Source organism: Schistocerca gregaria, chromosome 8, assembly GCF_023897955.1.
Source record: "Schistocerca gregaria isolate iqSchGreg1 chromosome 8, iqSchGreg1.2, whole genome shotgun sequence".
NCBI classification, from domain to species: Eukaryota; Metazoa; Arthropoda; class Insecta; order Orthoptera; family Acrididae; genus Schistocerca; species Schistocerca gregaria.
This window is the reverse complement of record NC_064927.1, coordinates 367,536,224-367,563,445: the sequence shown is the minus strand read 5'-3', so window position 1 is coordinate 367,563,445 and position 27,222 is coordinate 367,536,224. Positions and strand designations below refer to the sequence as shown.

The window sequence follows — 27,222 nt, the reverse complement described above, 5'->3', positions numbered from 1 at the left end:
GACAACCTCCTAATCGTTATCAGTCCACCTATTTTCAACGTCCTCCTCGAGCGACACATCTGAAACCCATCGATTCTCTTCTTTTCCAGTTTTCCCACAGTCCATCATTCACTTCCACGCAACTATGTCCCCGGAAATTTCTTTCTCGCATTGAACGCAACGTTACCAGTCGACATCTTTTGGCCGCATATGCCCTCTTTGCCTGTGCTAGCCTGCTTCTTATACCTTCCTTTCTTTCTTCCGTCGTTGTAGCAGAATTCCTTTACTTCATGTATTTCGCGGTCCATAATATTAACTTTGAGTTTATAGATAATCTAATTTCAGTTATTCTTCACTTCCTCATCTTTCTTCGGCTTACTCTCAGTTCCTATTCTGTACCCGTTAGACTATTCTTTCCAATCACCAAAGTCGTAAAATTCTTCCTCACTTTCTTTGAGGATAACGTCATCAGTCAATCCCATCATTGATATCCTTTCGCCCTAAACTTTAATCCCACTTCTGAATCTTTCTTTTATTTCCATGATTGTTTTTTTCTGTGTATGGATTGAAGAGCCGGACGAAAGAGTTCATTCCTATCTTATAAACTTTCTAACTCGAGCACTTCGTTCTTAGTCTTCCATTCTAATTTTCCCTCTTGGTTTACGTACGTATTGTATATTTCCGTATAGCTTGTAACGTTCTTTTAAAAAGTTTGTGCTTTTGTTTGTGAATGAATATGAAATGCGTAATGTTTGTTTCATGCAGATTTACTGTGTGATGTATTGTTGAGCAGATGGTGTGCTTAATCAGTTTTACTGTAATGAAAAAAAATTATACAACTTAACCTAGAAAATCAGTATGCAATGTCTATAATGAAATCAATCCCTCTGAAATTTACCCAGTCTCGTGAGAACCGATTTCTATGGCCCTGTACAAAAGTCAAAATTCCCTTTGCAAATAAACAATGAAGTAAATTCTCCTTAGCAACGGATGTAATCTTGGTAGTCCGTTCTCTCCATAGTAGTCACAGAAAATATTCAATCTTCGAACGACCGTAAAATAGCTTCGTGCAAATAATGTCGGTAGATTAGTTGCTAAATGATAACCTCACAAATGATAAGTGAAAATACTGGATGTTGGCTCAGCGCTGTGCAGTGCTCACCGCATTGAAGCTGTTACAAACGTTAATATTTTTCTGATTCTGGCACATTAATATTTTTTCTGATTCTGACTGAAAAATCATTTCTTTTAGAAAATATTCATTGGATTCAAATAAACACGACATGGAAGAGGATGAGGCACTAATAAGGGGATATCCTAAGACCAAATGCTTCAGTTTGAAAATTATCAAAATAAAGTTTCACCTTCACAGTATCTGATATGAAATACTTTACATCAACTTCAAAATCTGTAAACTTCTCAACTGGTCTACAATTCTCACTGTCGTACTTAAAAAGACTTGGATTGTTACATGACAAAAAGTCATGACATCGTTTGACAAAATAAATTCCAAAATTTAACTTCTCTTTATCAGGACTACAAAACACACAAAATATTACAAATCGGATATACCTAATCAACCTATACATTAAATCTGATGGCAAATACTTGGTTGCTACAGTGAAGGGTCAGTACTGTAAAAATTAGCGAAATTCACATTGCGTTGCTGCATACTTAAAACTAAATATACAAAATTTCATTACCTCGATGATTTGTCCCAATTGCATTACTTTGAGTTACAGTACGAATTCATTACTCTTCTCTAATTGTCATGGACAATGGTCAATATTGTTAACGATCAGTATCACTTCAATTCTCGATAATCTTATTTATAGAAATAACTACGACCTAACATTTAAGGCCTCTGTGTGAGCACGAACAACACCATTCATCACTTCATTTTATAAAAACTGTATTGTACTGTGTCCATAGACCAAAAACTAAATTCTCACAGCTAGCCACTAGCTTTTAAGTCTTACAAGCTATTTATAACAAAGTGCAACGACAACTGCTACTGTCTCCGCGCGCCCCTACTTACAATCGATTCTGTCCCTCGGACAGCATCTTTGGTTCATTGGTATAAAAAATACAATCTCTTCTACATATTACAATCGTTTCAGGTCATTTTTCATGAGTTATATCACAAAATTAGGCTCCAAGTACAAATGGACCCCACACAAGCTTACACTTAATTTTTGAGAATTTGGATCTTACACCATTTTACACTGTCGAAAGCTTTTTGCCTTTTTTTTGTCGTCAAATCCTGCGAAGGTATCTTGATTTTTCTTACGTCTTGGTTAGATTATCATACTTGATGTATGGACATCTGCTCTGCCGGAAATTGGGACATACTGTAGCTTCGCCAATGGCTGCTTAGTGAACTAACGACGTATGCACAACCGTTCTTTCAATTCTTCCTGCTACTTACGATTCTTTTCCTGTATCCTATCTGCCTCGCCTGGTCAGTGACACCCTGTCGATTTACGTATTTCCATATGGCGTGATCCGTAGTGCTGACTTTTCCAAGTGTATAGAAATGTGTGCCGCTTTGCCCCAAGGGTTATATCCCACAACGCACCGCATGTAGCTTTGAATGTGTGAAAGGTGCAACAGAATAAAAAGTAGGGAGAATTTTAATGAGATATCACAGACAAGAGCAAGAAGATCTGTGGTGATTGAACTGTTTAAATCGAGATTAGATGAGAGACACTGTTCATTTCGTAGAGCTGAAGTGAGGAGATCCTAGAGGCTGTGGCACATGCAATAAAAAGAAAAATATATTTAAAGGAAACTGCCTCAGTAATGCTCCTTCTACAGGCCCCCGATGAGAAGTTGCTTAAGGTTGCGAAAAAAATTTAAAAAAGTCATTTTTTGATTGCATTTTAATTAAAATGCTCATCGTAGATATTTACACTATAAATACTAAAGTGCCAAGGTAAATCGAAGACTGTTGCAGCCAAGCACGGTGAAATAAAAGTTGGTGGTGGTGATGGTGATCCGTGGCACGGTGGATTGTACTGACGGATAGAATGTCAACTGCGTACATGGCCGATATGGAGCAAGCAGGGGAGAGATTATCGTCAGGAAGACCCTGGCAGCCGTTCCCCTCATAGCCTCACCAGGGGACAGAGGAACAGAGGTAGTAGACTGGAGGAACCAGGATATGAACCGTGACAGCTCGCTTCCTGTGGCAGCTCAACACGCCGGGGGTTAACACACAACAATGAAGAAAAAGCCGACGAAACTCGAACATTAAGAACAGTTAACGACTCTCTCTCTCTCTCTCTCTCTCTTTTTTCTCTTATATTACAATCTGCTTCAGTTCCCCTTCTATTTGACATTTTTCATTTTCTTTTAAAAACATTGTTTTGCCGAAATTTACTGCTTTATTAGGAATGTTAGGTACCCGAATACATTAAGTATTTTGTACTTAAAGTGCAATACACAGGCTACTTTATCATCAAGATAATATTAGGATGAAATGAAATCCTACAGTCGTTTCTCCTCTTGATTCCTGTCCGAAGAAATACTGTTTCCACGTGTCGAGATTCGATGTTCACCTCGCTACATTGTGGGTGCACGCCGACACTCCGTAATTACTTTGTTCCGTATTATCAACCCCTGTTGCTCTAATCCGCCATCGCTTCCTCACTGCCAAATGGACTTTTCCACTTAACTCGTAGTTGTGGATACATCATTTACTTCGACTCAGTGACTGTCACTTTTTCCTTTTTTCTTGTGCTTATGTAGTGTAGAAACCACACTGAAGTCCACGGAAGAAGACTCTAGCTACCGCTCCATGTTTCTCCGAACAACGGAGTCGCCTACCGGCTACCTTTATTGTGAACGCCCGCAGCCTCATAACGTCAAACACGAGGCTGAAAGCTGCGTGTTACGTCACTCAGTCCACGTTCAGTCACTAGTTCAACAGGCAGAACCGGTATATAGATAAATGCCGTACGGAGCCCGGATAGCTCAGTCGGTAGAGCATTAGGCTTTTAACCTAAGGGTCCAGGGTTCAAGTCCCTGTTCGGGCGAAAATTTTAAGTAAATTATACTCTGCTCCCGTGCACATGTTTACATATGTTGTACCACTTATTCTGTTGCATGTACAGTACTCAGAAATAAATCTACCAAGCTCATTCAGTTTTTAGAAGTACAATTAATTGCTGGATGACCCAAGTCTTCGTTTCTCACAAACTTTGTGGTACGAATATGATGAAATGAAGTTATTGTTTTTTTATAGCTAAGCTTATTAAATTCAAGCCACGACGAGTTTCACATATCACATGGTACAGGTACACGTTAGCAACATATCTACTGTTGTATATACATGTGTTCGTCACTACATTCCCTATATAATTATACGTATATAAGGTTCTTACATACGTTAGCTAACACTGCTGTAGTTACTCTTTTCAGATAGTTTAATGTTAGTTAACATATTCTTTGTAGTAGTGTCTCTATGAAATATATGATCATGATATCTATGCACCATAGATTTTAGTTTCTAATCAAAACACTAGATGCTGTAAAGCACTGTGAGGTATTGTAAATCAAGAATGGAAGTAGAGTGAAGGCGTAATCCTTTTTTTTCACGAATGATTCAAAATATAGGAGGAGCGGTGTTAATTCCTGTCCGGTACTACATGCCTTCATGAAGTGTAAATGTAGGATGCACGTTAGTCATTATTTTGACATTGATTTTTGACTGACTCCATATGTCTAGCGAACATATGTGTTCGTAATTAAATTCCATTCCTATACTGAAAGTTACTATAGCCAAAAAACCGCTAGCATTCCTCACACAGTACATCAGCAGATTATATGACGCCAGCATCACATTCAAAATAACACGCTTCGAATAGTATAAATAATTTCATAAAATCCACTGGACGTCTTTTTTTTAAGGCTTCACTTCATGGGCTCTAACAGCATCATACCGACTTCCCCATCGGTTAGAACTTAATTATATGACAAATAACGAGTCATTCCATCGCTTGGAGTGAAAGCGTGGAGGACTGGCTAACTGGATCACAGTTTAGCGAAGGCAAAAAAAGTGTCAAAAAAGAAAATGCCTAGCAAAAGTCTCCGGCTCTCAAAGTAAATAAGTGACTTCAAAGAACAAGGGAAGAGCAAAGAGTAACGACAATTATTCATTTATCCTTAGGTACTTGGCAAAATATTCACGAAGTTGCATCACCAAAACATCGTTTTCTGGATTAATGAATTTAACTCGGTCGGTGGAAAAGGCTTTTCAAATCATCCAAACCTACCACCGTAGTGCCTCCAGAATTTGTGTCTCTCCTGCTCTGTGACCTAAAACGCACCCGTTTTGTATCCCTGTTCATTCTGAAGCGCAGAAAAAGTCACTGGGTTCAGATGCGGTGAGATGGGTGCATACGAAACCGTCGTCATTTTATTTATGGCCGAAGCAATGTGTCACTCAAAACTGTGCGACCGCTAACGTTGCGGTGCTAGAGCAACTGATGTGGGCGCTGGAATAGAGGCCGTACTTCTCGCAATGACGAACAAAAAGGTTCTAGAAGCTGAAGCTGTTGTTGTTGTGGTCTTCAGTCCCGAGACTGGTTTGATGCAGCTCTCCATGCTACTCTATCCTGTGCAAGCTTCTTCATCTCCCAGTACCTACTGCAACCTACATCCTTCTGAATCTGCTTAGTGTATTCATCTCTTGGTCTCCCTCTACGATTTTTACCCTCCACTCTGCCCTCCAATAATAAATTGGTGATCCCTCGATGCCTCAGAACATGTCCTACCAACCGATCCCTTCTTCTTGTCAAGTTGTGCCACAAACTCCTCTTCTCTCCAATTCTTTTCAATATCTCCTCATTAGTTATGTGATCTACCCATCTAATCTTCAATATTCTTCTGTAGCACCATATTTCAAAAGCTTCTATTCCATTCTTGTTCAAACTAGTTATCGTCCATGTTTCACTTCCGTACATGGCTACACTCCATACAAATACTTTCAGCCATCCCTGCTTAGCCATTTTGCACTTCCCGTCGATGTCATTTTTGAGACGTTTGTATTCCCTTTTGCCTACTTCATTTATTGCTTTTTGGTATTTTCTCCTTTCATCTATTAAATTCAATATTTCTTCTGAAGCTAGTAACGCTGAATAATGATGAAACATTCAGGAGCAGATTTATATCGAATTAACAAGCCAGCCAGCATTGCTGTCACTTTGGTTCTCACGAGTATTCTTTTACTTCGATCGCCATGATACACCGTCTTCCATTGTCTCAATTCTTGCTTGCTGTATGGACCAAGTGACGGGTTGCCTAACAGGAAGCGGAACTTTATATTAGCACGTTGTTCTGCCGCAACTTCAAATCGCCGATCACGAGAAACGGCGTTTACGAAAATGAACACACAGACGTTACTGTCGTTTCCAAATGTGTGACTGATTTTTCGACTGCAGCGGAGGCACTGTATGTAGTAGAAGAACTACTCCAAGCCACCAACGAATAACGAATTTCGCTTTCTTCTTATTTCTGTTTACTGTCGCTCTTTTTCCACAACGGTAACCAGCCTCATTCGAAGTTCGATTGAAGACTGTAGAAAAAAGATAGAGGTAGGGGTGTAGAGGTGGAAACCCAGTTTGTTTTTGCTGTATAAAAGAAATGTTTACTTCTCTTTCAGCTTCAAAAATTAGCCGAAGCTAATTTATAATGTTGTAGCAATGAATGTAATATTATGAAACACAAAAACTAAATATGTTAAAAATTTTAAATAAAATTTCTGCGTGCACAACAACTCATTAATTTTTCAAGAAGTGCGGGTAATGTGGAAACGCCTTAAAATTGTGAGAAACTGACTACTTCAAACGAAAACCATTGAAAATGTTAGAAACTATTTTATTTTATATTAAATTTAAATTACACAAAATATTTTTAAACGCAACTGTATCAGAAAAATGCTTCATAAGCGAGGTTCACTTGCAAAGAACGTAGAGTCGTACGACTGCCCCACAGACTCCCGTATGGAGGACATAAAAATAGACATCCCTGGCGTAGAAGAGCAACTGAAACAGTGGAAAATAAATCGAATATGTAAATATCTCCTTCATTCCCGGCACACAAAGAGTGACTCCACTCCTTACACACTTCACACGTAATCCACAATTCTCCCCGTATGTCTTTGAAAAATGCGCCTCCCCAAAAAATACAAATTTCATCTTCTTCGGTAGGTTTTTCTTCCCCAACGGCGAGATCCAAATGTGACTCGCCTGAAGACATAATTGGTGCATCGGGCTCTTCACCTGAATCCTCAGATAACTTAAGCCGTGTTTTGCATGGTTTTCTAGGAGGAGCTTCACGTTTTTTCTTGCTTTTGGCAGGTGCCTTAGGAAGCTTCTGTTTACTCTTCAGTAAGGAGTCTTCAAGGCGTGTTTTATAAGGCGAAGATGTCAAAACAACTGCTGAATCTGGCTTACGACCTCTGTTGGAAACGGTCCTTTTTAGAGGCGGGAGTGGCATGATATCTTGTGGAGACACACACGTATTTGATGAGGTATTTGACAACGATGTTGACCTTCTGCTTTATCCATTTCAATGAGATACTGTACCAACTGTTTCTGAAAGCATCAGGTAGTACAGACTTACGCCCAAGTCTCAAAGAAACACATTCTTCAAGTGACATATCACTATGCACAAACCTTTGAAGTGTCGTCTGAGGTAAACTGCAAGCTTTCACTGCTTTTCTTAACCCCACCTGCTTTCCCTTGAGGCTACTGTAGCCTTAATCATGTTTTCAGCATCCCACTTCTTCACAATAGCCCTTGGTTTCCGATCAGTTAGGTTTCGTGGCGTCTAGAAACAGACGCAAACCGTATTAGAAGTAATGTATGTGATGTTGGTACTGTGGAAACGTTTCCACAATGCCATCGTATGTATGCCTCCACATTACACAATGGCCATTTTAAATTCCGGTAGATTACATTAAGCAACTATGTGTTTAAGTTTGACAAAGGACAGCTAAAATCTTATATGCACCTCCCTTTATAAGCTATCAGACGTAAAGAAAGATAACTAGAAAGTATGTAGATAAATATAATACCACAAGTTACCTCGAAAACGGTTTAGAAAAAGCGCGAACGTAAATTGCATCACTGTCACGGTGTCTGTTGCTCAGCTGACTTCTAACCCTCCAACGTAACTAATAGGAACTATTGCAACAATTTCTGGCTGCCCCGCTACAGCGCAGCACTCTGTAGGCCAGATACTAGCCGTTTCCACATTAACCACACGATTCTACATTTACACCCCTACCTCTATAATAATTCAATGTGGGTCGCGAGCCTGGCTTTCTTTCCTCACGATAATTCTCATATTGGGACCGTATCTGTTTCTTTCTACTGTAGAGATTATCTCGCACTTACCCTAATTTAGCTCTCGCTCAGTGCATCAAGTGTAAACACCGCATCAGCCATGCGGCATTTTCTTGTAATCATCCAACGATGATACTTCACCGCAGCGTTTTCATCGAACAGTCTAAGGGTGTTTCTGATCGTAACTGATGCATCGGTTTACGTTTACTGAGTAACTTACCTGTCCTATTACACTGCTGTGACGCATTTTCGTTTAACGTACTGCTTTCTGTCCGCTGTATGGTACGGAAAAGATTAAGGGAACGGACAGAGCAGGGGCGTACGTTCCGATCTCGGCGGTTGGCCAAACCGGCTCAGAGGGAGTGCATCGGCGGTTGGCGCCTCCTTCCTGTATGAGTCACGCTGTCGACCCTCGCGCTCCCCAAGGACAGGCCCGGGAGGGATGTTTGCACCTGGGGAGACTTCCGTCGGAAGTGGATATGACGTCACCGTCCTATCCTCTGACCACGCGCTCCTCGTTCACTGCGCCGGACACCAGCTAGTGGCTGCACGCAGCACAGTTTCTGCCTTTCTCTGGGCCCAGTGGCGTAGAGGATTTATTCTACCCATTATGAAATGGTTGCGAATTTAAAAAACAGGAGTTTAGTTTATTATAAAATAATATTTACTGCTACTAGTACGATTTTTAGTTTCCTCGCGCTTCGTTTTAGAAAATGCTTAACATTTTGTCCGTTTTTCGTGTAAAATGACAGCTGAGTGGAATGGGTGGCGCGTATTTCGTGTTGACTTCCGTCTCAGAATCTTCGGCGGACCGCCACTAACAACGAAGGCTGACCCTTTAACAGAGCCAGCCATTCTTGCTGGCGAAACGTCGGGAAGATCGTTAAACAAACGTCTGTCTAAGGATTCCAGACGGAAGGCAACAGGCAGTACGTGAACAAACTCAGGAGTGAATGGTGTCTGGAGAGCATAAGATGATTTCAACAAAGGCAAAATAAAGTTAATGCATTGTAGTCGAAGTAAATCAGGCGAAATTGAGAGAATTAGGTAAGGACATAATACGAAAAGTATTGCCATTGTATAGAGGATATAAAATGGAAACTTGTTCTAGCAAGAAAATGTTTGTAAAAAAAGAGGAATTTGTTAATCCACATACATGCCAAGGGCCTTGGCGCAGTGGTAACACCGGTTCCCGTTAGTGCACAGAAGTTAAGCGCTGTTGGGCTTGGTTAGAACTTGCATGGGTCACCGTTCGGGTCTGCCAAGTGCAGTTCGCAAGCGGAGTGCACTCAGCCCTTGTCAGGCCAATTGAGGAGCTACTGACTGAGACCTGTTAGAGCTCGGGTGGGCCATCTGTTTCTGGAAACGGAAGATACTTCACGCATGGTATGTCCTGCTCGCTCTTCCGATTTGAATCCCACACAGCATGTCTGGGATACACTAGGCAGACGGGCTCCATCACGTCAGCATCCACACAAATCGCTCTCCAAGACTTGCGAGCAGCTCCGAAGGAAGACTGGCCGCTATTGCCTCAAATGACATTGATGACGTTAAGCACAGCATGCTCTGCCGGCCGCGGTGGTCTAGCGGTTCTAGGCGCGCAGTCCGGAACCGCGCGACTGCTATGGTCGCAGGTTCGAATCCTGCCTCGGGCATGGATGTGTGTGATGTCCTTAGGTTAGTTGGTTTAATTAGTTCTAAGTTCTAGGCGACTGATGACCTGAGAAGTTAATTCGCATAGTGCTCAGAGCCATTTGAACCACAGCATGCTCTGTCGTTGTCAGGCCTGAATTGCTGACAGAGGTTCCAATATGCTGCTCCTGGCAGTTGTAAAATGAATGTTCGCAACGGAATACTGAACGCGAAAATGAAAAAACGGCTCTGAGCACTACGGGACTTAACTTCTGAGGTCATCAGTCCCCTAGAACTTAGAACTACTTAAACCTAACTAACCTAAGGACATCACACACATCCGTGCCCGTGGCAGGATTGGAACCTGCGACCGTAGCGGTCGCGCGGTTCCAGACTGTAGCGCCTAGAACCAATCGGCCACCTCGGCCGGCGTGAAAACGATTTGGCCCTGTTCGACTACCCCCTGAAGCAGATCATAGGATCTCTTAATGGTGATTATCTCCTTCTTGCTCTTTAACATATCAATTACAACGTAAACATAAATGAATGAATAAAGGAATTAGTAACTACCAAATGATAAATGCTCTTTTCGCTTATACATTTAATGTAGGTTAAAACCCCTTTATATCACAAATGCTTTTATATCAATGTCCAATGGACATAAAGAGATACAAATGAATTTCCTAACTAATACGATTGATCAGTTGCACAAATCTGCCCCTTTTTATGCCTACGCGATCTAATATAAATAACGCGAGATGACTGACATCATCTACGTACCAAACACTAGAAGACACCACTTTCAAAGGTGATCTACAGTGGTGTGAAACCTCAGTGGAAATAAAATTTAGGTGATCACAGCTGTTTAGCTTTATAGCCCTAATATGCAGAAGCAGTTAACAATATCACCGTATGTACTGCGTCCGGTTCGTCGGGGTGATGGTTCTCGTACACATCTGTGACGATGGAAGGACCCCAGCCACAAAGTAAAACTCTTTCAAACACTAGGACTGCAAAAGGCTGTCCTCCGACTATTATAACCTAATACTGTCTTCTGTGTTCTACAGACAAGAAACGCGAATTCCCAGCCACAAGGACGGAATTCAGTTACCGTCTCTCCGTGAGTATAGACAGAAGAAGTGTTCTCAATCACTGAACGCTGCGTACTCAACGACGACTACCTACCCGGAGGCGAAGTTCAGAATTGCATAAGTTCGCTACAGTACAGTGCCTAACCGTTCTAACTATAAAATCTCCTGAGAGCAAAGACAGCAAGTCAGTCTGTACCAAAAAAAAGCTGATACTGTGCGACCGTCAAACTCCGACGCTCAAAACGGAAGACTACTTCTCTCCACCGCTAGCTTCCCAATAAAGCTCGGCTTCCCTCCCTCATAACTCAGAAGGCGAATCATATTCTTGAAACCACGGAATATTTTCCCCCTCTACAGATTCTTCCGAACGCCGACCAACCATATTTTTGTCTTTTGTCGTCCAACGCGGCAAGTTTGCGAGGAAATACCTATAATCATACAACAGTGCGCTTATCAGAGTAAAAATCCTCGGAAATAACCCAGCCAGTGTGATTTCCGAGGTAACACTTCCTCGTTCCTCCCTGCTGTGTCCAAGATTTTCAGAGTTTCCGAAGTATTATCCGTTTATCCTTCCGGTTCCGCTACAACACCGTCCGGCCGCCGCTGTATTGTGCTTCAGCGCTCAAGTGCCCAGACCCTCTGTCTTGGCTACTTCCTGTGTCAAGCAGGACCAACGCACCTGTGCGTGCTTTTCCACCCAGTTACGCCTGCCGTTTCATTTCCACTGGCGTTCCAACCTCTACTAGTATATGCAATTATTCATTACGCCGTTTTGATAATAAAGACACTCCGTCACCTTTCATGCAATAAGCGTTAACAACTATTTAGAAGGTGTATGTGACAATGTCAGTCTTCTTTAAATATTTATATTTACGATGTACAAGCTACCAAATGATACCTAAATCCGGTTGTAAATCACAGCAAGGTATATAGACGAGTGGTTGGTAGGTGGGAAATTATAGCCGTCTTACACGTTGGTGACATCCCATAACCAGTTGTCGGAATGTGTGTGCAAATCTGTTAAGCTGAAGAGAGAGAGAGAAAAAAAAAAAAAAAAAAAAAAAAAAAAAAAAAAAAAAAAACAAATAGAGAACATATTCGTCTACTGCTATGCATGTTGCAGCTGTTTACGTTCTGTACTCATTGTCTCTACTTTGCTATTACCTGTTGACACTGTTTTGTGGCAAAATGAACGCAACGTTGCAAAATTTACATTTGTTACTTTAATTTTCGACACCAGTGCAGATACAAGGGTTAAGGAATCTTTCCCTGAGGCTTTTGTCTGGAGTGTGAAGTTCTGTGCTTTTCTTGCTTGATACGTTCTCAACGCTGTATCTGGTAAGTGTTGTTCCTCGCAGCATCGCCGTAGAGAGCACGGCTCGGCACTCTGCTGCAGAGGTAGCCCCTCCAGGCAGGCAGGCACTCCTGCCGCGTGTTAACTGCCTGGGCGCTCGGCTGTGTGTGCTCGCCACGTGATTAGCTTGCAGTTGCTGCTGTGGTTCGTAGTTCTCTCTAGCAGCAGCCGAGTGCGGCGATCTGAGAAGAGCAACAGCGAGCCTTCTGCCTTTGCTATGTGGATGGACAGCGGAGGGAAAAGCATGCACTGGGAGAGGATACATGTCGCACGCGCGCCCTCAGCTTGGTTCGTCAGCGGACCTGACAATGATGTCCTGTCTGACTGCAGAAATATTGTGCCCGATGAACGCTATGGATCGGCAGTATGTTCGGGGACTGCTCGATGAACAAATACGGTGGGAGAAATTGAAGAACGTGGAGTCGTACGACTGCCCCACAGACTCCCGTATGGAGACATCCCTGGCGTATAAAAGCAACTGAAACAGTGGAAAATAAATACGTCGCCAGATCCAGATGGAATCCCAATTCGGTTGCACGCAGAGTACACTATGGCATCATCCCCTTGCTTAGCCTGTATTATATGAAGATGGTATCTATTCTGTAGGAAATGTCCGACAGAATAGATACCATCTTCATATATTTATAGTTGAGGCTCACCGCCATTTGACCATCTTCTTCTGTGCAGATGCACAAACAGTGCCCGAACTCTTACGGGAATCGTCAGTAAAGCCGCGATTAACGAGTATAATTGGCAGGAGCACTATGAATATAGTGCGGGGCAATAAGTTGCGAATTTGGGCCTCACGGGAGGCGTGCCAGAGATAAGTCCCTGCAGTCGCACTATCCTCTGTGTCCTCTGTGGCTCAGATTGATAGAGCGTCTGCCATGTAGGCAAGAGATCCCGGTTTCGAGTCCCGGTCGGTGCACACATTTTCAACTGTCCCCGTTGACTTATATCAACGCCTGTATGCAGTTAAAGCTGCATTGTAGTTAGCTTGTATTTATTGTGCATCTCTCTCCCAGGGCGAAGTTCCAAGCGGCTGGAAATGAGCGCAGATGACTCCTGCCCGGACCCGCAAAATTACGTACCAATATGCTTAACGTCGATTTGCTGAAGAATTCATGAAGGCACTCTGAGGTCAAACAGAATAAAATGTCTTGACTCAGACAAGGTTCTACCAAACAAATCAACACAGACTGAGAAATCATCGCACGTGCGAAACTCAACGTGCCCTTTTCTCGCTTGATATCATAAAGACCGTGGATGGAGGGCAACAGGCAGATTCCATATTCCTACATATCCGGACAGCCTTTGACAGGGTTCTCCACTGCAGACTGTTGACAATGGTACCCATATATGCGAGTGGCTCAAAGACTTTTTAAGTAGCGGAACCCAGTGCTTTGTCCTCGACAGATGTCATCAGGAGGGTCCCAGATATGTATGACTGGACCGCACTTATCCTCTATATACATAAATGACCTGGCGGACAGCATTAGCAGCAATTCACGGCTATTCGCTGACGATGATGTGGTGTATGGGAAGGTGTCGTCCTTCAGTTACAGTAGTGGGATGTAAGATGACCTAGTCATAATTTCTAGATGGTATGGTGTATGGCAGTTTGCTCTAAATGTTGGGGAATGTAAGCTAATGCAGATGACTAGAAAACACAATCTTGTAACGTTCGAATACAGCATTAGTAGTGTCGTTCTAGACACAGTTACGTCGTTAAAATATATGTGCGTATCGTTGCAGTGCCGTATGAAATGGAATGTGCACGCCAGATTGACAGTCGGGGGCGCCAGCGCTCAACTTCGTTTTGTTCGGAGAAGTTTTGGAAAGTGTAGCGCATCTATAAAGCAGACGTCATAGAGATCGCTAGTTCGGCCCATTCTTCAGTACTGCTCGAGTGTGTGGGATCCAAACCAGCTTGGCTTAAAGGAGACATCGAAACAGTTCAGAGGCGTGCTCCTAGACCTGTTACCGGTAAGTTCGATCAGCACGGAAGTGTTACGGAAATGCTTCGTGAGGTCAAGCTGGAATCACTGGAGGAAAGACGACGTTCTTTTCACGAGACAACTGTTGAGAAAATTTAGAGGACCGGCTTTTGAGGCCGACTGCAGATCGATTGTACTGCCGCCAACGTAAATTTCGCGTAAGCACCGCCAAGATAAGAAACGAAAAACTGGAGCTCGTACAGAGACTTGTAGACAGTCGATTTTCCTTTCCTCCGTTTGCGAGTGGATCAGGGAAGGAAATGGCTAGTAGTTATACGTCGTACCCATTGTCTCACTTCCTACGGTGGCTTGCGGAGTACGTATGTAGATGTAGAATCGATGCCCAGTCTTGTTAGAAACATTGTTATTATTGTTAGTGCCGGCAGTTCACATCTACATATACACTCAGCATGACACCTTACTGTTTAACGAAGGGCACATTGTGTATAACTGTCGCTTCACGCTCTCCTGTTCCAGTCGAGTATGGTTCGCGAGAAGAACGGTTGCTGGGCTCGAATATCTCTGATTTCATCGTCGTGATGTTCTCGCGAGATATACGCAGCAGTAAGCAGTATATTTGTTGACTCTACGCTGTCGAAATTTTAAAAGTAGACCATATCGTGATGCAGAATGCCTCTCTTGCAGCGTCTGCCACAGAAGTTGCCCGAGCATCTCCGTGACGCTTTTGCATTTACTAAATGAACCTTTACCGAACAGTGCTAACGTCCTTGAGATGTTCTCTATTTCTGGTATCGATCCTATCTGGTCCCGATACGAGATTGACGAACAATGTTCAATGAGTGTTTTGTAAGCTATTTCCTTTATTGGTGGACTACGGTTACTAAGGATATTTCCAATGAACCTCAGTGTGGCATCTGCCTTATCCGCGATTAATTTTATGTGGTCGTTCCACTTCCATATCTCTCCGTACTCATTATCTTAGATGTGGAAATAACTGAATCCAGTGAGTGTCCTGCAATCGTTTAATAATACAGTATAAGGTCTTTCTGTCCGTATATTGGCAATACGTTACATTTGTTTATGCGGAGGGTCAGAAGCCACGCCCTGTTCCAAGCGTCGATCTATTGCAAGTCTACCTCCATTTCACTAGAATGTTCTAGCATCACGACTTTCCTGTATAGAACAGCACGGCCCGCGAAAAGCCTCATCCGACGTTAACTACTAGGTCGTTTATGTATATTGTGAAAAGTAATGGTCGTACAGCTCTCCCTTGGGTCACGCCCGTAGTTCCTTTTACGTCTGAAAACTTCCCTCCGTTCAATGACACGCTGTATTGTGTTTGCTATGAACTGAGGCTCGATAGGCTCGTATTTGGTTCATAGTGCGGCAGGGTGCGAAACTCTATCGAACGCCTCTTGGTTTTCGGAATCCATGTTGATTCCTACAGAGGAAATTTTCGGTCTACAGCAACGTCATAATGTACGGGCGTAAAACATATTCCAAAATTCTACAACAGACCGACGTCAGAGATATAGCCCTATAGTTTTGTGCGTCTGCTAGACGACCATTCTTGACAACGGGAATAAGCCGTGACTCCCCCCACCCATTTGGTACTCTTGTGTACCATGTTTTGCATGGTTTTCCGCTTCGACTCATGTGCTCCATTCACTACTTCTGCTTCGCCTTCTCAGTTGTCTTCGTTGACCCCGCGTTTCTCCGTGATACTTCTGTATCATAGCGGTTCTTATGTGGCGGCCTCTGTATTTCCTATAGTTTCCACGTTGGCCTCCGAAGTCGACTGTGCGTTTCTGTGTGTATACGTCAGGGAAGGGGAGAGGGGAGAGGGTGGAGGGGGGTGGGAAGGAGAGGAGGGGAGGAGGGACAGGGGGCGTTTATCTGCCTGAGCCGGCTGTACTGAGCTTTTCACTCTGTCCACAACACGGCGCCGCGTAGGAATTCGCTACTGTGCGTTCCGTTGGCTCACTTTTCTTGACGAGCAGGGAGTTTTTTTCGGGTAGTTTGGGCTCAAATAATCCGTTGCAGTGCACATTGCGGATGTTCGTGACTGCCCCGTGCTATAGAAGGTCCATGGCAGCAACAAAATAGGCTGTAATGTACTCTGTTTAGATCAGCACTTGCTAATAAATGCTGTAGTTTGAAATCTATCTGCCAACAGATCGCTTGCCGTTGCCTTCCGACTGTACCGAAACGTATGGTCTCACGCAGCGTGAGATCTCTTTCGCAGCCCATTCGTTGGCAAATGATATGCCCCAACATTTGTCGCCATCTACATATGCCGTTAACGTCCTCCTGAGCATCGCAGTGTTCTTTTGATTTCTTTGAAAAAATGACTGTGCATAAACACATTAGTGCCGGGAAAAAGTTTGGGTAAAGAATGAAAAATAGAATACATTGTGTTTTGCAGAAGGTGGAGTTTAAGAAAAAACTGACTTTAATTTGCAAATAGGGAAAGTAGCAACTTCTAATTACAGCAAGATGATAGTAAAAGCCCGTTAAATATCACAAATTTCTGTCTTTGACAGAGCGATTCAAGAATGGCGTAAGCCGAACTTCCGCAGCAAAACCACCCACTGTACAAGGTTAAAAGTACTCTGTCCCATGCTCTCAACGCTCGGGATGATACCCCTTGATGTGACAAGACTGCGGAGTACAGCACAGTCTCGCGATGATTAAATCTTGATAATCCTGCAGCGTACTATATTTTTGTCTGTGCTCGGTGTTCCTGTTATTGGTAATTGTTGTTGATAAATCATACCCCATGTGGAGATAGACTTTTAATACCCAAACCGTCAAATTAAAATTTTCGCCCGAACAGGGACTTGAACCCTGGACCCTTAGGTTAAAAGCCTAATGCTCTACCGACTGAGCTATCCGGGCTCTGTTTGCCGAAGGTCTGGAAACACGTTATCGAACGTGTGACGCACTGCTGATGTTGCCTAGGAGGCCCCTGGTCCCGTTACGTGTACAGTATTATCAGGCGGCGAGCGGTTGGGGAAAGGTTGGTTGCAGCCGGGAAAACTAGCTTTGGCGATTTGGTGTACTGAAGCACGTAAGCCATGCGTCACCTCATCATCCATTTTTCCCCACTTACGATGCGATACCTGTATAGCATATGTCGCATTGCATATCACACCAAGGTAGCGTGGCCGAGCGGTCTAAGGCGCTGGTTTTAGGCACCAGTCCGAAAGGGCGTGGGTTCGAATCCCACCGCTGCCAAGATTTTTGAAAAAAAGGTAGAATTTTAAAAATGTGGCCTGTCTCGTGCTAATTTTACTGTTCCTAAATCTCTACCGACTGAGCTACCTGGCGTGTCATATCTTATGGAGAAGGCGCCGTCCTCGGCGGACCCTTGATGCAGTTTGTTCCACTCTTCGGTCACGAGAAATGGTTTCCACGTACAACAGGGAAAATTAACGAGGTACTAAAAAGGAAGTAACACAGTTATTGCTCTTATGACAGTGAGTACAGCCAGCAGGATATCGTAGAGAACTAGTAAGAACGCACAACGAGAACAGAGATGGATAAGGAAGAGATGTTCACCAACAATAAGAGAGAAAATACAGTACACGATCCGCATGTGAAAAGATCGGGTCAAGTAACTGTAATTTAAATCCACCGAAAATAATGAATCGGAGCCGGAGAGAGAGAGAGAGAGAGAGAGAGAGAGAGAGAGAGAGAGAGAGAGAGAGAGAGAGAGAGAGAGAGAGGGAGGGAGGGAGGGAAAAGTGAATTATCTGTAAAGCAGGCGATGAGAATTGGAAACGTTACATGAAACTAACGTATTTGTATACGCATCGTCAGTATTCCTTTCATCTAAGCTGTGCTCCAAAACTCAGTCGTTACTTCTGAACACATCCTCTATTTGCCATCTTCTTTTCTCTTTTTTCGTTAAAAGGTTAATAAAGCTTTGTATGTACGAGTTTCTCTTACGGACGTCTATTTCCTGTATAAACGTCACTTAGAACTTTGCAAATCTCTCTTGCTACCACCTCCCAGCTACCTCCACTCACAAACAGCATGTGGTACTGCAAGACAAGAACAGTTTCTCTTGGATTAATGTTTAATACGAAGAGATCATCATTCAAGGAATTTAGGCATCAGCAGAAGGTAGTGAAACACGTGCGGAACAGATGGAGCCGGCCTCAGTGGCCGTGCGGTTCTACGCGCTACAGTCTGGAGCCGAGCGACCGCTACGGTCGCAGGTTCCAATCCTGCCTCGGGCATGGATGTGTGTGATGTCCTTAGGTTAGTTAGGTTTAATTAGTTCTAAGTTCTAGGCGACTGATGACCTCAGAAGTCGCATAGTGCTTGGAATGACATGGGGTTTTATTAGAACCAAAAAAAGACAAACATTCAAAAAATGTCCAGCAGATGGCGCTTCATTTGATCAGAATAGCAATAATTAGCATAACAAAGTAAGACAAAGCAAAGATGATGTTCTTTGCAGGAAATGCTCAATATGTCCACCATCATTCCTCAACAATAGCTGTAGTCGAGGAATAATGTTGTGAATAGCACTGTAAAGTTATGGCGAGGCATTGGCGTCGGATGTTGTCTTTCAGCATCCCTAGAGATGTCGGTCGATCACCATACACTTGCGATTCAGCTAACCCCAAAGCCAATAATCGCACGGACTGAGGTCTGGGGACCTGGGAGGCCAAGCATGACGAAAGTGGTGGCTGAGCACACGATCATCACCAAAAGACGCGCGCAAGAGATCTTTCACGCGTCTAGCAATACTTCTGTTTTGTTCTAATAAAACCCCATGTCATTCCAAGCATGTGTGTCAATTTTTACCTCTGTATCTACATTATTCCGTGGTTTATTAAGTTTTAAAATTTATACTGACTTTTTTATCACCCGGTATACTATGTTCGATTGAAATCAGTCTAGCATACGTACGTACATTTCTGTAACATGTATAGATTCCTTTAAATTCATTTTAATTGTCGTGAAAAAGATTTTTCTGGTAACTGACACTACGTCCTTTATTTACTTTAGTCAGACAGTTGCCAAGAACCGAAAAAGTACCGTGAACCGTTCGACAAATAAACCGCGACCGAGTACGCATCCTGGTAGCGAAGCCGATTTCACGCCTACATATATCGCCGGTTGGGCATGGGCAACAGGCCAAGCGACCCACGTTACACGTCACCTGTTACAGTTACTCATCGGCATGCTGGCAGTAAAGTTCCCGCTGGAAATATCACGTAGAAGAGCCCGGATAGCTCAGTCGGTAGAGCATTAGGCTTTTAACCTAAGGGTCCAGGGTTCAAGTCCCTGTTCGGGCGGAAATTTTATGTTAAATATTTCGTCTAATAGACCGCAGTCTGCTTGCTTGAAATACGAAGACGAACAAGAGAAATCCTCAATTTTTATCCATTACAGACGTAGAACACTACGACAGTGTTAAACAAACAGTTTCAGAAATAATTGCAGTCAGTTGTCTTTTGTGATGGTATAATTTTTGTTTTACGGCGATTGGTTTTAAGTCGTCTAGCGACTCATCATCAGATGCTACACAGTTCTACTGCTAGTTATAGTATTAAAGGGCTCTTTGTGCTGTGTAATAAGCGTAACTGCAAAGAAAGAATAATGTTTTCCAAATTGGCTGGTGCATCAGGATTAACCCCACGGATTTAAATTACACTACTATCCCGAAAATCCTACAGTCAATCACTAATAACTGTGTACCATCTGCTGATAAGTGACAAGGCATCTCGAAACTACTAACACTAAAATGAAAATAATATAACACCGCCAAAGGCAACTGGCTGCAGTTATTTCTAAAGAATCTTTGAACAAAACAACGTCTCAATATCCCAGATTGGAAATACTAATTTTACTAAAAGGTACGGTACAAACAGGTTTCAGATACTGAAACTAATTTCTGGTATCTTGTGGTCATTTTACTATAACTGAAATCTTCTGTGACATCGCTCAAGCATTGAATGTACCATAAATGAAACTGAAATGGAATGGCAGTTAATTTCCAAGGACGTAACTGATGCTACGTATCACACAAATAAACTTAATGACCTTGGAGAAAATCATTTCAGTTGTGGTTCCAACATAAAGCAAGTAAGGCAGCCATTTTGAACGATATTTCCTTACTTTCTCCTCATAGAGAACGTTATTTTTACCACTGTAAAGTATTGTACAGATCAGTTATATGTAGGTTACGTAACTTCACGCGTGACTCAGCAGATAATTTCTACATATTACGGTTAGATTGTACTCTGAATTAGAGCAACCTGGTACGGAGGAAATGTTACTAATAAAGTCGAAATCTGATATTACGGAAGGAACTGTATTTATTTCCAATTTACGGTATGCATGAGAGATCATGGGTCTGCTCTCATACGCCCAAATCGAAAGTAATACCGACTGTAATCGTAAAATGTATGCACAAATAACATCGATCTTCTGCTATAGTGTCTCCCTTCGTACGTACTCTACGCGTTTTAATGCTCATGCCACAATTATGAGGTGGATTTTGTCAGTTTCATACAGTGTATTATGTTTGTGCCATCCATATGTGCCCGCTCTTTAAAGTATGGCAGTGGCACGTATATCGTAGTGTAGAGGCAAACAGCAATTGTTCAGTCAGTGCGTTTACGTGTGAAAAAGTTTATCTTATAGACAAAATCAAACTGAAGTTCTAGTAGCAATCTCTATAAATTTTTCCATGAATAAATTTTATGGTTACTTAATTGTGACATGCTCTGAAAATATTTTATGCTGTTGCCAGACGTTTTAGGATCGTAACGACTACGAAATTACAATTTCAGAAACAATTTGTTTTCTGATCTGAATTACGAAGCTGTATCTACAACAATTGCAAAAAGAAAAGAACAGTCCATACATAGTTTCCCGGTGATCAGGAAGAAAGCAAATAACGAACAGCGTTTATTGAAATTGTTTTACTTAGCGTGTCTGTTACGTGTTTTGATCTTCAAATGAACATACTCAGAAGAAAATACACGTCTCGTGTAAGTCCATCGACAGTGTTGCATTGTTAGTGTCCAACCCTGAAGAAACACGTCAGATACCTGCGCAGTTACGTTTATCTAAAATCAGTTTAAAAGCAATCAAGTAGTCACCAAAGGCAATATTAGACACCATCCAAAAACGGATTGCTATTAGATGTTGATTATTGAAGAAACAAGTGAATGAAACAGCAAAGAATTTCAGACAATTCTAGCTCAAGATCATACAACAAATTGTAAGGAGATACGGGTAGCTCGCTTGAGACGGATCAAAAGCCAGAAGATAATTTGATAACTGTTTTATCATTGACTTCAACCAAAGCCTGTGAACAAGTGGTTGGTAGTTCACGATACAGTGCCATGTTCCGCCAACTAAGGTAGAGGAAGGACGATGTGTTCCTAAGCGTCGCTTAACCTTTTCATAATCATCGTCTTTCGTCAGAATTATCATCGTCATCATCATCATCATCATCATCTTTTTCTTCTTCTTCTTCTTCTTCTTCTTCTTGTCTCCACCTCTCTGCCTCCTCCCTCCGCCCTCCACCTTATTTATCTTTTTCTTACCTCACGTAGTAGATAAATCGTCGACCTGATCTCAACTGCCATAACGAAACTTGCAGTAGCTGTTGTTTAGTAGAATTTCATTACTGTATATTTCGTAGTTCTTCTCCTGGATGTGCTTCTAAGGATACTCCACATATCAGTTACCCAACAACCTGAAAAATTGACTCGATTAAGTCGTTCAATGGTTTTGCACTGATTATTAGATTGCTGAATATCCCACGAGCTTCAGATTTGTGTTTACACACTTGATGTCTGTACAGTCTGAATGGCCCGTCAGCGAAGCTAAAAGCCAGTGATAATTGGTAAAATTCTTGTTGTAAAATTGCTTTCTGATCGCATATGATAATCCATCCTTTAAAAACAGAAAAGTTGAAATAAAATTATTCCCAAACAGTGTTTGTCATTTTCAGTTTTCGGCTTCCTAATTACAATACCAAGAAAAGCATTTAGAAATATCTTTTAGAAAATGGCTTATTGTCGTGCTCTTATAGTATCTTTTGCTGTTAATGTGATTCAATGTTCTTTTTGTGTACATATTTCTGAAATCCCCCTATACGTCAACGGCATCCAATGGGATGTGCGTCAGTTTTCATAGAAACCTTTTTACGGCGCTGTCGCTTATGTTTCTCTGTTAAACACTTATATGTTTTTTTTAATTAAATGTCTTAGAGGAGAAAGGTTAGCCAAAAGGATCGTAACTTGCTTAAACAGCGATCACGTTTTCCGGCCTTCTATACAATCGACATAAAAAATTACACCTGAACAGCGATTTAAACCCTCGACCCTTAGGTTAAGAGCCTGATGTTCTACCGGTTGACCTATCCGGGCTCCGAACTCGTTCTCTCTCTGCTCATACCACGGTGGTGAATCAGTGAACCTGACTTCGGGAGCTCTATGCGTGACGTTAGACAATTGTGAACGTCGCATGGTTCGTATTAAGTCACTCCAGTATGTCTCCAGCGATGTAGGATGTTTGAGATGAGCGTCATATAGTATTTAATTCCTGCGTCTCCGTAACGTAAGAGCCCCAGACGGCCAGAAGACTTACTGTTACTTAACGAAATATTCGTCGAACAGTGGACTCATAGTTACCATGAGATCTTCGATACTCGGTGGTCTACGAGGGATGTTCAGAAAGTAAAACAATATATTTTTCTGAAATAAGATTGAATTTATTCGTGTCCCGATTCACGACATTACTCCACTCTCTTCTAGCTACAAAACGCTAGTTTTCAACATGATCTCCGATCAGTGCGACGGCCACCTTGTTGAGACGGCTTGTACGCTCGTATGGTACCATTCTACTGGTCGACGAAGCCAACGTCTCGCAGCATCGATAAGCGAAGCATCATTCACATGCTGGTTCCCGCGGAGTGCATCCTTCATTGGGCGAGACCATGGGCGTAGGGTGGACGAGGAAGTTTTGTGAGCTCCACTCGGACGCGCAGACTTACGTGAGACATTGCGTTGTCACGGAGAAGGAGAGGTTCGTTTGCATTTTTGTTGCGAATAACACGCATAAAGTCCAACACCGCAAGAGTCACAGCTGTATGTGCCACCCGGCATAAGTGAGATAGGACAGGTGTGCGCTACCTTGTTGCGATGATGACAGACGCCTCGCACAACGATTCGCCGACTTTTTTAAAAATATTTCGCGCGAACAGGTACTTTTCACTGGACCATGAGTTTAAAAGCCCAATGGTCTACCGGCTGAACTACCCGGGCTCACGCTTGCGTTGTTCACGGGCCTGCTTTCACTCGGCGCGGTGGTGGTGAGTCAGTACACAGAGAGGCTGCGTGGGCACACGTCTTCCGGACTCACAGCCACGAGCGCAGGCGCGTGAAACTCCACCAGGACGCTTTGCTCACAGTGCTTCTCATACAGCAGGAGCAATAAGCAGTAGGAAGATAAAAACTGTCATCTGTGCAACAAAATATCTCTCGATCTATCCATTGTAGCTTGGGTTGGTTTTTTCTGTCTCCAAGTATTTCAAAGGAATGAAGGCGTGCGCCCCAAGTCATAGGTGATTTCCTCGCTCAAAGTTTACAAAACCGTTTTCTCTTTCGAGCTCATTGTTGTTGCCATCGACTGACTGACAAATTTAAAATCAACCAGTCTGCACAAAATGCAGCTTTTTGTAGATATTTACTTTGTCTAAGCTATTAAGTATGAATCGTACCTTTAGGTGTTTAATACACTGAAAATTGCACCTAAATTTAATCTACATAAACAAATGTAAATGTTCGTTGTTAAGGATCGTGTATTACCGAAATTTCCGCCCGATTACTTTTGACACAACATTCCATTGATACAGGCTCATGTTTTAACTTACCTGTTTTTCAATACATAAATTTATATAAACTGAATAATACGGAAGCGTTATAAAATATACGATGGTGGAAAGTTGTCAGCATACAGGAAACTTGTATTTTTGGCTTATTGGTTTATGATTAGAATACTGCTACGAAATCTGAAATTCCACTGAAAACAAGCAAGGCTGAAGGTCAGAGAGGAGGGGGAGAGGAGATGGACAGAGGCATAGGAGGAAATGGGCATAGAGTATGGGATGGAGGAGGTGGACAGAGAAAGGAGTAGGGGGAGAGATAGAGACGAAGAGAAGGAAAGAGTGCGGGGGGGGGGGGGGTGAAGATGGTCAGAGAAAGTAGGTGGAGGTGATGGAAAAAGAGATAGGGAAAGAGGAATAAGATGGACAAAGAGAGGGAAAGAGGGAGATGGAAAAAGACAGGGGAGAGAAAGAGATTAAGGCGTACATCCAGCTCCCATACATAATAGAAACATGTGTTTTCTCTTTTCGATTTAAGCAGACGGAGCCACAGCAAAGATTGGCCAGAAACAGCTAGTCTTACCATGAAATCGTTAAGATACAGTTTCTCGGTATATAGGCATCTTGTCGTTACAAATTACTATGTTAGAACAGTAATCTAATCAGTTCCACTCTTTCCGCTCACGTGCGTAGTTTTGTGTGTGTCGTTCTACGAATGAAACTACAATACTTAAAATATTGGCTCAAGCGGCTCTGAGCTCTATGGGACTTAACTGCTGTGGTCATCAGTCCCCTAGAACTTAGAACTACTTAAACCTAACTAACCTAAGGACATCACACACATCCATGCCCGAGGCTGGAATCGAACCTGCGACCGTAGCGGTCGCGCGGTTCCAGACTGTAGCGCCGAGAACCGCTCGGCCACCCAGGCCGGCCCTTTAAATATTAATGTAACAATTATATATCTCCGCTCTGACTTAATGAAACATTCTATTCTGACCAGATTACAATTACTGTTCAGAATTTTAAGTCAGGTACAGGTTTTAAAACATTTGAAGTGAGAACGCTTCAGAAAATCAGTGTAGGTTCAGAGGAAGTTCAGCTGAAAACATATTTTCCTGTAGAAAGAGTGACCGGCATTCGTTTACTTGAGAGAGGTATTTTTTGTTAATATACAGGGTGTTACAAAAAGGAACGACCAAATTTTCAGGAAACATTCCTCACACACAAAGAAAGAAAATATGTTATGCGGACATGTGTCCGGAAACGCTTACTTTCCATGTTAGAGCTCATTTTCTTACTTCTCTTCAAATCATATTAATCATGGAATGGAAACACACGGCAACAGAACGTACCAGCGTGACTTCAAACACTTTGTTACAGGAAATGTTCAAAATGTCCTCCGTTAGCGAGGATACATGCAGCCACCCTACGTCGCATGGAATCCCTGATGCGCTGATGCAGCCCTGGAGAATGGCGTATTTTATCACAACCGTCCACAATACAAGCACGAAGAGTCTCTACATTTGGTACCGGGGTTGCGTAGACAAGAGCTTTCAAATACCGCCATAAATGAAAGTCAAGAGGGTTGAGTTCAGGAGAGCGTGGAGGCCATGGAATTGGTTCGCCTCTACCAATCCATCGGTCACCGAATCTTTTGTTGAGAAGCGTACGAACACTTCGACTGAAATGTGCAGGAGCTCCATCGTGCATGAACCACATGTTGTGTCTTACTTGTAAAGGCACATGTTCTAGCAGCACAGGTAGAGCATCCCGTATGAAATCATAACGTGCTCCATTGACCGTAGGTGGACGAAACTAAAATGAGCTCTAACATGGAAATTAAGTGTTTCTGGACACATAACATATTTTATTTATTTGTGTGTGAGGAATGTTTCCTGAAAGTTTGACCGTACCTTTTTGTTACACCCTGTATATGCAAATTATTTTAAATTCCTACCTGTACTAGAAATAACAAACGAAATACAGTTGATTAGTATGATTAATCCGGATATTCCAGTCACTGTGCTCCAGAGTAGTATTCGACACTGCATCTCACTAGCTTTTGTTAAGCTGCTTTACCCAATAGATCACCTGTGTAGTTTAGTAGGCCTTCTGTTTGTGGCTACTGTCTTGGACCTCCCGTGTTCGATTTGTGTTGACACCTAAGATATGCTTGTGGTGGAAAGTTCAAAACTATGTGATCGGTAGGGAAAGTTGTGACTACACTGTTCTGGGACGTGGAACGTAGATGCGCGATTAAGGTTAATTTTTTTAATTTTTTTTTTAGCTGGGATGCCCAATAAATTCTGACCAATACCCTCCAGCAGCTAAAAGCACGTCTTCAGAAAGTTCGCCTAACAAGAGTTATGGCAGATATTCTTATTTCGCATCGCAATGTAGGGTACACACTAGTCGTCACACCACTGAAAACATTGCGAAAATTGGATGTCAGATCTTGCCTTATCCTCCACACAGCCCTCATCTGGCAGCGACAGATTTCTATCCATTCGGGCCGCCAAAAGAAGCTCATCGTGGGATACACTTTGAAGATGGAGAGGCCGTAGAAAGGGCCGTGCAACAACGGCTTCGGCTGCACCACCGTGAGTTTTTACAACAATCGATTTCATGCACTTGTTAAAAGATGGACCAAAAGTATGGCGAGGGAAGGAGATTACAAGCAAAAGTTCTAAATTAATCGTCAGTGTTGTGGCTTTCAATCTATGTAGCCGGATTTTAAAGTCTTGACAAAAATGTAGGAGGCATTACTTTTTAACTGGCCTTCGAATTATGAATTACAGTGCCCCTCTTCGTTTTACTGTCTGTATGTGAAGGCTAAACTCAGGAACTACTGCACGGATTTTGATACGGTTTTTAGTGCTAAAAAATAGATTGATTCACAGGGAAGGTATGTGCCTATAATATACTACCGCTACACCAGACAGGTTGTCCGGCCGTGCTTAGCCGCGCCGGGTGTTGATCTTACACTGTTGACATT

General features: G+C 42.5%; 1 protein-coding gene and 4 non-coding genes across 5 annotated transcripts in view; 4 read left to right on the top strand and 1 right to left on the bottom strand.

Moving 5' to 3' along the window:
• The window catches only part of LOC126285424 (uncharacterized), a 1,121,207-nt gene that overhangs the window by 183,349 nt on the left and 910,636 nt on the right, over nt 1-27,222 (top strand). The gene's annotated exons all lie outside the window — the stretch shown is intronic.
• On the top strand, nt 3,944-4,016 carry Trnak-uuu (transfer RNA lysine (anticodon UUU)). The gene has a single exon. It is a non-coding gene; the product is annotated as a tRNA-Lys (tRNA).
• Trnak-uuu (transfer RNA lysine (anticodon UUU)) lies at nt 17,191-17,263 on the bottom strand. The gene has a single exon. It is a non-coding gene; the product is annotated as a tRNA-Lys (tRNA).
• On the top strand, nt 17,523-17,602 carry Trnal-uag (transfer RNA leucine (anticodon UAG)). Its single transcript has one exon. It is a non-coding gene; the product is annotated as a tRNA-Leu (tRNA).
• Trnak-uuu (transfer RNA lysine (anticodon UUU)) lies at nt 19,605-19,677 on the top strand. The gene has a single exon. It is a non-coding gene; the product is annotated as a tRNA-Lys (tRNA).